The sequence below is a fragment of the Podarcis gaigeae genome, assembly GCF_964106915.1.
Source record: "Podarcis gaigeae genome assembly, chromosome: W".
Classification (NCBI taxonomy): domain Eukaryota; kingdom Metazoa; phylum Chordata; class Lepidosauria; order Squamata; family Lacertidae; genus Podarcis; species Podarcis gaigeae.
This window is the reverse complement of record NC_139695.1, coordinates 27,879,541-27,893,189: the sequence shown is the minus strand read 5'-3', so window position 1 is coordinate 27,893,189 and position 13,649 is coordinate 27,879,541. Positions and strand designations below refer to the sequence as shown.

The 13,649-nt window shown below is 49.2% G+C and overlaps 1 pseudogene across 1 annotated transcript in view; it reads right to left on the bottom strand.

The window, feature by feature from the left end:
* The window catches only part of LOC310836060 (inositol polyphosphate 5-phosphatase OCRL-like), a 225,239-nt pseudogene that overhangs the window by 208,853 nt on the left and 2,737 nt on the right, over positions 1-13,649 (bottom strand). The window contains exons 3-11 of the transcript in view: positions 13,223-13,322; positions 12,851-13,112; positions 9,425-9,503; positions 7,492-7,595; positions 5,944-6,079; positions 5,433-5,543; positions 4,799-4,964; positions 3,794-4,003; positions 3,514-3,537 (exon numbers count right to left, since the gene is read on the bottom strand). The product of the transcript in view is annotated as an inositol polyphosphate 5-phosphatase OCRL-like (transcript). The remainder of the gene's footprint in view (positions 1-3,513; positions 3,538-3,793; positions 4,004-4,798; positions 4,965-5,432; positions 5,544-5,943; positions 6,080-7,491; positions 7,596-9,424; positions 9,504-12,850; positions 13,113-13,222; positions 13,323-13,649) is intronic.

The window sequence follows — 13,649 nt, the reverse complement described above, 5'->3', positions numbered from 1 at the left end:
TTTAGCTTGGACTTTGAGAGTCCCTTCCTTCCCCTCAATCCTTTCCAGTTTTGGAGGACGAATTGAAGAGGGGTATCAGAGTCCTCCCTGGAGTGGAAAGGCTCCGCGGAAGCCTTGTCACTGGGAGGAGTCCAGTCTGAATGCTTGGTAGCTTGAGCTCCCATCTCTCTCTCTCTCTCTCTCTCTCTCTCTCTCTCTTTTTAACTATTTAACTATTATTTATTTATCTATTTCCGTTAACAGAGTTCGTTAAAGACAGTGGGGTTGAACACACACACACACAAGGAGAACGGACAATGGGGGGAAAAGAAAGAGAAAAACGGAAGAGAAGATTCCTTCAGTAACCAAAGTATCCTTAACCAACACAAATTTCTCTCATTCATAAATCGCGAACTAATCCCTGGAGATCTCAAACTTGAACTGAAAACCTAAACCACGGGTCTCTCTGCCCGGAAAATCTAAACCACGGGTCTCTCTGCCCGGAAAAACCTAAACCACGGGTCTCTCTGCCCGGAAAAACCTAAACCACGGGTCTCTCTGCCCGGAAAAACCTAAACCACGGGTCTCTCTGCCCGGAAAAACCTAAACCACGGCACTGTTTACAAGACTAACCCTAGTGTGGGGCCCCAATTGTGAACCTCCCCTCTACCCTCCACAACAGCCTCCTGCCTAGCCTTTGGATTAAGTTCGGATTCCTTACTGAACGCCTGCGCAGCGCAGTGCCAGATCAGGACCCGAGAAAAACAAAGTTTTGAAAGGAAGCAAATGACCTTGCGTTCTCACGTACACGGGTCATCCCTAACAAAGGTCGCCGTGCAGGAGGGGCGGCTTCATTTGCATAAATAGGGACAGTAAGAAAGGGTTCGTACGGACGCCTCTAGACGACTCCGAGAGAGGACGTCAGAGAAACAATAAGCACCACGTTTTTCCCGGCCACGCTCCGAGAGGAAAAACGGGGGAGAAAAGGATAGAGAGATTCGTAGGGGACGCCTCTGGCCGACTCCGAAAGAGGGCATCAGAGAAACAATAAGCACCACGTTTTCCCTGGCCACGCTCCGAAAGGGAAAACGGGGAGAGAAAGAGAAAGAGAGATTCAAGATTTAGGTGTAACGTTGGAAATAAAGAGAAAGATTTGGCTGTTGTGGAGATGTTACCTTCCACCCTCCTCCCAATGTATTTTATTCAGAACCATACTCACGTCCGTTGATGTCCCTCGCATATCCCGGGATCCTTTTCCTTGGCCGGCTTTACCTCACCTTTGCTCTCTCTGGTTGGGCTTCTGGTGACGGTTGATTACCGCCCACAAAGAGGAGGCAGGGAGAGGAAAAAAGGATCCCCGGGCAAATGTTGCCCAGTGGCGCCCAATCCCCTCTATCTCCCCTCTCACCTTTGCAGGAGAACCAAGTGTCCCTGAGCACGGTCGCGAAAACTGTTACCAGAAAGTCCGAGGGCTCTCTTGGACAAATGAAGACACCGACCAGAGCAATTCAGAGCAAAACAGCAGCCAGTAGGCTCGGTCTTTATTTAAGAAAAGACTGTCGCGACAGGACTCCCACCGCCCACAAAGTGAAGCAAGATGGAAGCCCCGAACAAAGGAAGACCCTAACTTTTATTAGTTGCTAATCCCCGAAGCTACACCCCCAGAATTACATCATATTTACATCATGATTACATTAAAATTAGGAGGAGTCGAGGAGGGGCTATACAGGTAATCTGAGTGCCCTGACACCTGGCCGGAGTCTCCTCTCCCCTCCCCACATGAGTCATTTTAAAGACAAAAGAGAAGGGCGAAGTTTCCTGCCCCCTGAGGGGAATCCGGTCAGAGCCCTTTGTGAAAGTCCATGCGGAATACACTAAAATATGCAAGTTATTGTGTCCCTGATAGCCTTCTGTCTGAGCCCATCACGATGGTCGTCAAGGTTGTCACGTCCGCTGCAGAGTACGTGACCGCTCGGTCAAAGGATTATGGTTGCCATGTATCAGGTCACCCCCCTTTGATAGTCCTTGTAATATGTAGTCAAATAAAAGTGGTCCGATGAAAATCCGATGTACGGCTGATTTTTGGTGAATTTATAAAGAATATGGTCCTTGAAGTTCAAAGTACTTTCACTTTTCGGAAGCAACTTGCTACATTTTGATTAAATCAGTCACGGTCAATTGAACTCGGAAACATTGTATTGAGAGCTGTCAAAAGGTGAGGGAACAGACGCTTGCGGCTTGCAGTACCAGCGTGGCCGCCGCAAGGGGCGCTGTTCGATAATGGTGATTGGCTGAGGCGGCCGCTGTTTGACCTAGAGTTCAGGCGCCCGGTCTACTCACAGTAAAATAGAGCGAAGCGGAGCGCTATGGCGAAAGGCTGTCAGTCGAGCGCTTCCTTATCTACGGAAGGCTTTTAAGAGATGACCCTCTAAAGGGACATCTCTAGGGTCAGGGAGGGGAGATGCGTGTATGTGTGTGGTGCTTGTGCGGTACACGTGTAAATGAAGGGGGGGGTGATTTCCGGCGACAGTGATAATAGTGGCAAGAAATAGCCCTGACCGGTAGCCACTGATCAACATATCCTCCATGATTCTAAATGTCTACAGCTGTCCAAATTGACAGTCACCACGGTCTCCTTGTGGCTAGGATAATACACCCAAGTCGATCTGATTTCGAGAGGAGTGACATTTCCCTGAGCCACCCCAAAGCAGCCACTACCGCTTCCCAAATGCCAGTGCTCAGGTGGTGAGAGTAAGCCAGAGTGGCACAGCCTGTGCAGCAGTTGCTGAGCACAGAGACAAGGAGAAAACTGGCTCTTGGGGCCAGAGGGGGCTGGCGCCTGCATCATGAGACTGGGCTTTCTGCCTCCCGTGCTGCCAATCGCAAGCGGACCCAGAGTCAAGCAGCGATGGCAAATTCTGGTTTCGTCTCCGTTCTCCTCTGCCGAGTTCTACAAGGGCCACGTTGAGACTAGGGGAGAGACCAAAGCAGAGAGCTAGAGCCACCACCTGGACTGGATTTGAGTCCGAAGGCAGGCAGGTGCGGGTTGCCTGAGAGGAAAGTCCGGTTGGTGGGGTAGTGCCTGGTTTGCCCTAAGGGACCAGCTGCCACTGCATGGAGCAGCTGCTGATCGTTGACAAGGGCAACTCCATTTACGTGCCTTCGAGGCACATGCACACTGCCACAGAGCTGGAAGGGGCACTGGAAGGGGCAAAAATGTCCCCCCCCCCCAAGAGCACAAAAGCGGCAAAGTGGCATGGAAACAGCAGCTCGACTCCCTCCCAGGAGCTTTGGCACCGACCTTTCAGACCTGTGGAGAGTTGGAGCAAGGAGTTTTGCAGGGAGGCTGCTGGTTTTCAAAAGGCCTTTCAAAAGGGCTTCCGGAAGTTTAGAGGGTGTTTGCAGGCTTTTCCAATGCTGTCCCCAATATACGCAATTTCATTTAAACGCACGGTACCTCGGAACGCAACCCCCGTGTAAACCTGCTTTGAGCCCGCTACAAGAACATCTAGAGGATAGCAAACCAACTGTTACCTTTTCTAGGAAGCCGTCTTCTCCCTGAGATCAGAGGAGGAAGGCAAGAGCAAAAGACAACCAAGGGTGTTAATGGCACAGGCCCTGAGAAGAGAAAGAAACAGCCCGTTGGCTGAACAGTATCAGTGGCCCTGCGAAAGGGCAGGTGGGAGGACCAGAACCTGGGATGACTCAGTCAAGGCAAACAAAGGGCATGAACAGCACACAGGAAGCGGATGCACAGCTACAGAAGCTGAAGCTGAATGCAGCGGAGGACCCCCAGCCCCACATTGCTGAGTGGAAGAGCAGCTGTTTTCCAAGCAGGCAAGCAGAGTGGGAAGGGTAGACATCCAGCACAAGGCTTCCAAGGAGGTCCCGAAGCAGCTTGGTAGGTAGCTCCCACCGATGGTGAGGAAATAGTCCTTGCCAGGGTCAAGGTGAAGGACAAAGATAGCCTCAATCTTCTCTTCCTTGCTGACGTACACATCCAGGGAAATGTCCACCGTCTCACCTAAAACGGGAGGAGGTCAGGTAGATACACTCTTTGGCACAGCCAAGTTGGCTTGTCTGTAAATTAAAAGTGAAGACGGTGAAGAATAGGAGGCTGCTGGATCAGGCCAATGGCCCATCTAGTACAGCATCCTGTTCTCACAGGTGTATGGGGCAAACCTTAACTTCAAGAATTAGGAGAAGAAGCGACTCAGTTCCCACCCCCACCCCACTTTCCTCTCTAGTCCTCCAAAGCAGCAGCTGCACAGAAGATGGTGACAGGATACTGGGGGGTGAGAGAAAGTGATCCTAACAAAAGAATATCAAAAGGGAAAGGATTTTTGCGCCCCCAATGTAACTTTCTTTTTTAGTTTACATTTCATTGAGTTTTTAAAGGTTTGGCTAGTTCTATATGTTCCCCAAGATATTTTTGTGCCTCCACAACATAAAAATACGATTATTATTTTTTAAAAGTAATTTTTGGACAGACTGCTCTCACTGGTTCCCTGCGATGCCAAAAGGTGTTTGGGGACCCTCCAGCATTGCTTGGCTTCAATTCATTTGTGTGTGTGTCTTTGTTTAAAGCTGGTCACACACACTTTCACACTTTGGGCTCAGCTGCTTTGACGTGTGGCCCTTGGAGGCTTGAGCATGGGGCAATGCAGCCCACAAATGTTAAGCCTCCCCTGCTCTACCAAACTCCCAAGGTTTGAGGGAGGAGGGTTGGGAAGAGGAGGGGAAAAGGAAGGCCTTCCCTAGATGAGCCTTGGGGTCCCTTTCCAACTCTACAGTTCTCTGATTCCAGAGAGAGACGCGCTGGGCTCCAAGTATCCCTCGCAGGGCTCAGCGCGAAGCCATGGCTTCCAATACTGGCTGTCACTGAGCTTGGGGATAAAGGAGAAGTGGAGGGTGACCTGCCCGTTGTTTGTGATCTGGAACCTCTCCTTCTGCAGCTGCCGGAACTTCACATTCTCAAACGGAAACTGCAGAGCAAAACGGGGGGGGGGGGGGGGAGGAAAGAGAGTGTTTGCCTTCAGCAGAGGCAAGGAAACGTGCTCCAGGGGGAAGTTTGTCCTTGGCCCTGGCCTCTCATTTAGGGGACTGCACATGCAACAGGTCCACGTGGGGCTCTCCAGATATTGCTGCACTTGCCACTGGCCATGTTGGCTGGGGATGATGGGAGTTGTAGTCCAGCATCTGGAGGGCACCACGCTGGCTACCCCTGGAGTCTTTGCCTGCGAGGAAGAGGAAGAGGCTGCCGCTCAGTGGAAGGGCATCTGCCTTGCATGCAAAGGTCCCAGGTTCTATCCCCAGCATCTCCAGGTAGGGCTGGGAGAGATCCCACGGAAATCCTGGGGAACCGCTCAAGACTGAGCTAGATGGGCCAAGGGCTTCTTTCCCCCCTGGTCTTTTTGCAACAAACCCTCTTTAAGGGATTGGAGAGGATCCTATTCGTCCTTACCTCCCTCCAGGGAGGGAAGGAATTCGTTCTCCATCCTGTCCATCAACTGAACAATATCCTCAAACACTTTCCGGTACCGTCCGTCATCCACAACCTTCACCTATCGGGGGGGGGGGGGGCAGAGCACGTTTGTTGGGGCTATAGGATGGCAGCGGCTGTGACTTCCAGAGCCAATGGGCTGAAGCCAAATGCTCCAAGCCAAGTACCACAGAAGCTCCATTGCATGAATGGAGCCAACGGTTAAGGTATACAGTTCAGCCCATGTGGTCTGCCATGCCTGCAGGAGCAGTGTGTACTCAGAACAGTGGAGAATGGAAGCCTAGGGATTTAACAGAGCCAAAACCTGCCCACTCCTTGCACCGGAAGTCATTGGCCAAGGAGGAGCTCTGTGGAAAGGGGCCTGGTTGTTGGTCAGGGCCTGCCCAGATTCGAGGAGGTGCCACATAGCAGGCAACTAAAAAGCCTGAATAGACGATAGCCCTGGCCAGGGCAGGTGTTACCCCTGTGAGGAAGAGGGAGCTGGCGGGCTTGTGGTCGCTCCTTTTCAATTCCATGTGGCTTCGGTAGCTGAGCTGATTCACGCTGCCTCCTCTCCAGAGGATTGGCTCACACCATGCTGGCACACGGCACTTCCCACTGCAAGGAGACAGTTGGACTGGCTGAGGCAACACACAAGGCTCACACAGTCAAACTTTGGCTCCACACACGGCCTGTGATCTTGACCACGGTCAAGAGCTGGAGATGATGGGGCTTGGGAGTCCAACTTCTGAAGGGGCGGACCTTGCAGGTGTGCAGGCATTTTGCCTCATGGAGAGAGTTATCAGGAAATCAAAAGCTGCCTTCTACCAGGTCAGAATGAATTTCTGACCTCCCCCAGTTTGGATTCCTACATTGCAGGGGGTTGGACTAGATGACCCTCGTGATCCCTTCCAACCCCACAATTCATTAATTAAGTCTCCTCTGGCTGGCAGCAGCTCTCTGTGGCCCAATCCTTTTTCAGGTGGAGGTGCCTTTCAACTTGAGACTCTGCATACAAAGCATATGGCACACCACCAAATGATGATCCTTCCCCAAAGCAAGGGGCCCCGTTATTCTTGTTCAGACACTATTTTTTCAGTGATCCAAAAGACCCTTTCTGGCACCTGAAATGCTGCCCAAAGGAGCCTGCCGTTTTCCGGCTTCGTCACTACATGTTCCGCCTGTCCTTTTGATTTCCCCATTACCACAGCAAGAGCAATGAAACTAGCAGGCCTAGGTGGCTTCTGACAGTTGTCAAGAACCACAAGAATATGCCACATCCTGGATGGTGAGGCTCAATGGCTACTAGCCATAATGGCCAGAGAACATACTCCACCAAGAGAAGCAGTATGGCTTGGAGGAGGGGAGCGTGCTGTTGCACTCAGGTCCTGTTTGTGGGCTCCCCGAGAGGCATCTCATTGGCCAATGTGAGAACAGGATGCTGGGCCAGATGGACCAATGGCCTGATCCAGCAGGGCTGCTCTCATGCTCTTATGCCCTGGCAGACTCATCTTGAGAGAGCACCAAGTCTCATTCCCAGACTTCCTTGACACAAACAGGATTCTCTGCTTAAACACGCCATGAAACAGAGGATGCTGGTTATCAGGACAAATGTGGGGGAAAGGCTGCTTGTGGAAAAGGAGCCAAAACATTTCCAGAGACTTTGAGCAGGGATGGCTTGAGGAAGACAACATATCACAGCCTTGCATTTCACAACTCGCCTAGCAGCCTTTGGCAACCGGGAATTCCATGCAAGCAAAGTGAGCAGGTGAAGGAGAGCTGGATCTCTCTCTTCCTCCCTGGCTTGGTGTCCATTCTGGCTGCAGAGGAAAGGAAGTCCGTCCAGCCCTCAACTCTAGCCCTCCTCCAACAGCTTGCTTAGCAGAAAGCCATGTTTAAAATATATGTTTTACTAGCCTGCTCAGGAGGATGGAAAGGCAGGACACTACTAGCATCTCAGCAGACTAGGAAAAACAAACAAGCCTTGCAGAAGAATGATTGAGAGGACTTACTTACAAAGGCTCAACTATCAAGCAGGATCTGTTTTAGAGTCGAATTTGTACGTCGGGATGAACTTGATCTCTCCCTCTGTGAAATCAGCAAAAGCTGTCTTTTGGGTACGCTGAATGTTTAGCTAAAGCCAAAAAGAAATCGCTTATCAGCAGAGAAGCAGAAGACCCCCTGTTGCCTGACAATGGAGTCTATTAACAGCCACTGTTGTGCTGAAAGACCAAGGTGAAGTACTAGTAGGTTAAAGGTAAAGGTAAAGGGACCCCTGACCATTAGGTCCAGTCGTGACCGACTGGGGTTGCGGCGCTCATCTCGCGTTATTGGCCAAGGGAGCCGGCGTGCAGCTTCCGGGTCATGTGGCCAGCATGACTAAGCCGCTTCTGGTGAACCAGAACAGCACACAGAAACAGCGTTTACCTTCCCGCCAGAGCGGTACCTATTGATCTACTTGCACTTGGACGTGCTTTCGAACTGCTAGGTGGGCAGGAGCAGGGACAGAGCAAGGGGAGCTCACCCCGTCGCGGGGATTCGAACCGCCGACCTTCTGATCGGCAAGCCCTAGGCTCTGTGGTTTAACCCACAGCGCCACCCGCGTCCCTACTAGTAGGTTAGCCAAGTGCACAAAAGGGGTATACCTGCTGAGATCCTATCTTATACCCAATTCTTAAAGGTACAGGATGCTTGTGCATTTTTGCCCCATGTCATCTTAAATTACTTTGCTGCATCACACGACAGGAAAATCCTCTAACTCAGGAGTAGCAGACACGTGGCCCTCACAATGCTGCAGAACTACAATTCCCATCATCCCTGATTACTGGCCATGATGGCTGGAGCCAACAGGAACTGCAGCTCAGTAACATCTGGCAGACCACAGGTTAGCCATACCTCCAACAGACAATGTTATATGTACCAATAATCCATACAAACTGTTAACAACCACCAGAATACACCCCCGACACTATGAGCAACTGCAAAACCACCCTTTTGCATCCTACGTTGGCTCCCAGGACGTTTCTGAGCACAATTCTCAGTGTTGGCGCCAACCTTTAAAGCCCTAAATGGCCTCAGCCCTGAAAGAGTGTCTCCATCCCCATTGTTCAGCCCAGGCATCAGGGTCCAGCACCGAGGGCCTTCTGGCCTTTTCCTCACTGTGAGAAGCGAAGTTACAGGGAACCAGGCAGAGGGCCTTCTGAGTAGTGGCACCTGCCCTGTGGGACACCCTCCCGTCAGATGTCAAGGAGATAAGTAACTATACAGCCTTTAGGGAAGTTTTTAATGTTGTATGATGGTTTTGCATATGTTGGAAGTCTGAGGCTGCCCCCCCTTGCCTTCCTTGCAGCATCCTTCTCAAAGGGCTAAGGCATGACTACGCTCACAGAGTTTAAATCCACCGTAAGGTGCAGCAATCAGGCCTCTGTTTCAACACAAAATACCAATGATCCTTATGCCAAGTGGGAGGAAGGTCGTCAACATGATGAACACACAAACCTTGGAGAGAAAAATGTAAAACAAAAAGCACCAGCAATTTAATTGGACTTAATGGAAGTCTCTGCTGATAAGAACATGTGAGCAACGCAGATTTTCCAGACAGATGCAAAACCTAGAGCAGGAAACCTTAGACCTTTAGATATTGCTGGACAGCAGCTATGCTGGGGCTGATGGGAGTCCAACAACATCTGGAGCGTGTGCTGAGCTAGGAAAGCCCTCTAACTGGGAAACTGCAGAGCAGTCCTACTTATTCCAAGGCAACCCTCCAACTTAATTGGGACTTGCTTCTAATTCAGGTTGCACAAACCTGCAACCTTAAAAAGCATTTGTAGAAGTCGCAGTCATCCTATGTTATAGCTACACTTTGCTCCTAACTCCTCTAGCCGAGGCTGGGGTATCCCAGACAAAGGAAATAAACAGGGCAATATCCTAAACCACCACATATAACACAAAGATGCCTCTCACCTGGTCGTAGGTCAGAAGTCTCTGAAGCTCATTTTTAGTGATCAGATGACAATGCTGGAAAAAAGCAAAGCAACCACAGCTACAGGCTAGCTCACGGGGTCGGGGGGCGGGGGGCAGCCTGCTGCCACTTCCTGCAATATGTAGTAAGACTGATAACTAGGATTGGGCAGTATGATCATATTAGGCTAGTGCTCTGTGAACTAGACTGGCTCTTGAACTGCTTCCAGGCCCAATTCAGAGCATCCCATTTGGCCTTTCAAGTGTTTCAAGGTTTGGGGAAAGGGTACCAGAAGAAGGCCCACTCATGTTTGCACTGCCTCTCCACTGACTAGAATCCCTTTCCCAGGGAACTCCTGCTCTTTCAAGCATGGCAGGGCCTTTTCAGTCATGGCACCCGACCTTTCAGAATAATCTCCCAAAGAGGTTCACCTGGCCCCTGCTTTGATGTCCTTTCAGCAAAGACTTTTAGAATTTCCCCTGGTTCTTGAATTCATGGGCAGGGCGCTTGTGGCCCTCCAAACCCTGCTGTAGTACACAGGAACATAGGAAGCGACCTTATATTGAGGCAGACCATTGACCCATCAAGCTCAGGACGGACTACATGGACTGGCAGCAGCTTTCAGGCAGAGATCATGCCCAACCCTAGCTGCACACACTGGTGACTGAGCCGGGAACCTTCTCCATGCAAAATGGCCGCTCTGCTTTCGCGTTACTGCCCTTAACAAACTGCAACTCCCACCCCGATCACTGGAGAAGTTGCCCCCATTTGCTATGATCTCATCTAATACATCTCTGCCACTCGGTTTATGTTGCTCTCTCCTGGCTGCTCTAGTAGAAACCTTAGTGGTGCAGCTGCAGCAGCAGGGATCGCCGACACTGCACCCTCCTGGTGTTGCTGAAGTGGAACTCTCATGAGCCCGTCAGCAAGGCCAATTCTTAGCAATTATGGGAATTTTGGTCAATCAACATTTGGAGAGCACAATGCTGCCTGCCATAAAGAAGGCTGATCACCAAAGAATTGATGCTTTTGAATTCTGGTGCCGGAGGAGACTCTTGAGAGTCCCAAGGACTGCAAGAAGATCAAACCTCTCCATTCTGAAGGAAATCAGCCCTGAGTGCTCACTGGAAGGACAGATCCTGAAGCTGAGGCTCCAAGGCTTTGGCCACCTCATGAGTGGCCAATGGATCCAAACTACAAGAAAGAAGATTCCACCTAAACATTAGGAAGAACTTCCTGACAGTAAGAGCTGTTCGACAGTGGAATTTGCTGCCAAGGAGTGTGGTGGAGTCTCCTTCTTTGGAGGTCTTTAAGCAGAGGCTTGACAACCATATGTCAGGAGTGCTCTCATGGTGTTTCCTGCTTGGCAGGGGGGTTGGACTCGATGGCCCTTGTGGTCTCTTCCAACTCTATGATTCTATGAGAAGAGAAGACTCCCTGGAAAAGACTCTGATGGATGAATGTATTGCCAAAAATGTTATTTTTGTTTCAGTCATTGCAAATTCTGGACAAGATGGACTGTTTCAAGAAGTGGCAGAAAGACATTTCTAGATTTGTCTGGCAGGGCAAGAAGCCCAGAATAAAATTTAAAATACTAACTGACGCAAAGGAAAGAGGTGGATTTGCCCTGCCAGACCTTAAACTTTACTATGAATCACCAGCATTCTGCTGGTTGAGAGATTGGCTGCTTCTTGAGAACACAGACATTTTGGACTTAGAAGGTTTCAACAATGTTTTTGGGCAGCATGCATATTTGTGGTACGACAAGGTTAAAGCACATAAAGCATTTAAAAACCATATTGTCAGGAAAGCATTGTTTAATGTCTGGATAAGATACAAAGACTTACTGGAAAATAAAACCCCAAGGTGGTTGTCACCAATGGAAGCAAAGGCTCAGAAAAAAACTCAATATGGAGGCCAAATGGCTGCAATATTGGGAAATATTGGAACAAGAAGGAGACAAATTGAAATTGCAGAGTTTTGAGAAATTAAAAGATAAAGTGCGAGACGGGCTTCATTATTACCAAATAAGAGAGGCCTATAATTTGGACAAAAAAATTGGCTTCCAGGTGGAAAAATCAAAATTGGAAACAGAACTGTTAGATCCCAAAACTAAGATACTTTCAAGAATGTATAACTTGCTGTTAAAATGGAATACGCAGGATGAAACGGTTAAATCTGCTATGATTAAATGGGCACAAGACATTGGTCATAACATTATGTTTGCTGACTGGGAACAATTGTGGACCACCGGTATGAAATTTATGGCATGGCATGTAATGCATTGAGAGAGAATATTATGAAAATGATATACAGGTGGTACATGACACCAGTCAAGCTTGCAAAAATATATCATTTGCCCGACAATAAATGTTGGAAATGTAAAGAAAATGAAGGTACATTCTCTCACCTTTGGTGGACGTGCCCAAGGATTAAGGCTTTCTGGGAGATGATCTATAATGAAATGAAAAAGGTATTTAAATATACCTTCCTGAAGAAACCAGAGGCCTTCCTCCTGGGCATAGTCGGCCAATTGGTGCCAAAGAAGGATAGAGCTTTTTTCATGTATGCAACAACAGCAGCAAGAATACTTATTGCAAAGTATTGGAAGACACAAGATTTACCCACCCTGGAAGAGTGGCAGATGAAGGTGATGGACTATATGGAATTGGCGGAAATGACTGGCAGAATCCGAGACCTGGGAGAAGAGTTGGTGGAAGAAGACTGGAAGAAATTTAAAGACTATTTGCAGAAACACTGTAAAATTAACGAATGTTAAAATGATGTTGGATTGAAAATAAGTGGCATTAGCAACAAAATTATTAAGAATATGCAAAAATGAATTGATAATGGTTGGAAATAAAGAGTTATGATATGTTAAGATATAGAGATAAGACAATGAATGAGAGTAAGGATTTGCTGATTTGATTATGTAAAGGGGATACAAAAAGGGGAGGTGAGAGGAGGTCAAGGAAACAAGCAAATGAGTTTAAAGTTATAAAAAACAGATTTGTTTTTAATTTTTTCTTATTTTCTTTTTGTCTTTTGTCTTTTGTATGTTGTATTTTTATTTTTATTTTTTATTTTTTCATGTATTTTTGTACTTATGTTTTTGTAAAACTTTAATAAATATTTCTTTAAAAAAGAGAAAAGACTCTGATGTTGGGAAAGATGGAGGGCACAAGGAGAAGGGGATGACAGAGGACGAGATGGTGGGACAGTGTTCTCGAAGCTACCAGCATGAGTTTGACCAAACTGCGGGAGGCAGTGGAAGACAGGAGGGCCTGGCGTGCTCTGGTTCAGGGGGTCACGAAGAGGCGGACACGACTAAACGACTAAACAACAACAAATGCTGCCTACCCTGAGCTACACACAGGCAGGAAAGTTACAGAAACATGACTCAATTTGCTTCTCCAGATAGCGGAGACCAGCAAGTGACATCAGCCAAGGCTCTCTCCCTCCAAGCCCTCGAAACGCACTCGTGTTTCATGATTGTCAGCTGCGGCAGACCCTGGTCAGGGGGCAGAAAGCTCATCTGGGCACAGATATCCTTGTAATCCTGGTTTCGGCGCTCAAAGTCTTCCACGTGGGCAGCAAGGTGGGAATTGACCATGCAGAAGCTGGTATTGTTGCAGACAAGCCTCACGGCCACACACCCCTTGTTACCCTGCAGGGGCGGAGCAAAGATGGCTGTTAGTGAGCAAGCAGGAAAGAGGGGGAACTGGTTGGCAGAGATTAGAAAAACAGATAGACAGACAGACAGAAAGATCGACGTAGGGAATTCCGCTGTCAGGGTCTACTCCCCATCTTCCCCATGATGCCTGTGGCCACTGTCTCCCTCATCACTTCCTTGATGCGGCTGAGCTGGTCCTTCCTGACAAAGATGAGCACCAGCTGCACCTAGAAGATGCAAGGTACTGGGATGTCTACCAGCTCTGTTCATTGCTTGCTGTCCTGGGCCGGCTGGATGCAGATAGGAGTGGCAGGTGGCACCAACTGGGGATCCCCCAAGGGAAGAAGGCTCAGAGCCAGGGAACTGGTGGGGGGTCGTCCGAGGGAGAAGAGGGAGCAGACTGTGAGCAAGAGGAGGTGTTGGAAACTGAAGAGGCAGGAGGGCAGGAAGATTCTGTGGCAAACAGCAGCCCAGAATCCGAGGCAGAAGTGGAGGCTGGAGGCGGGGGTCAAGAGGCAGAGATCAGGCAGGCTGCTGAAGAAGCCAGGGGGTCT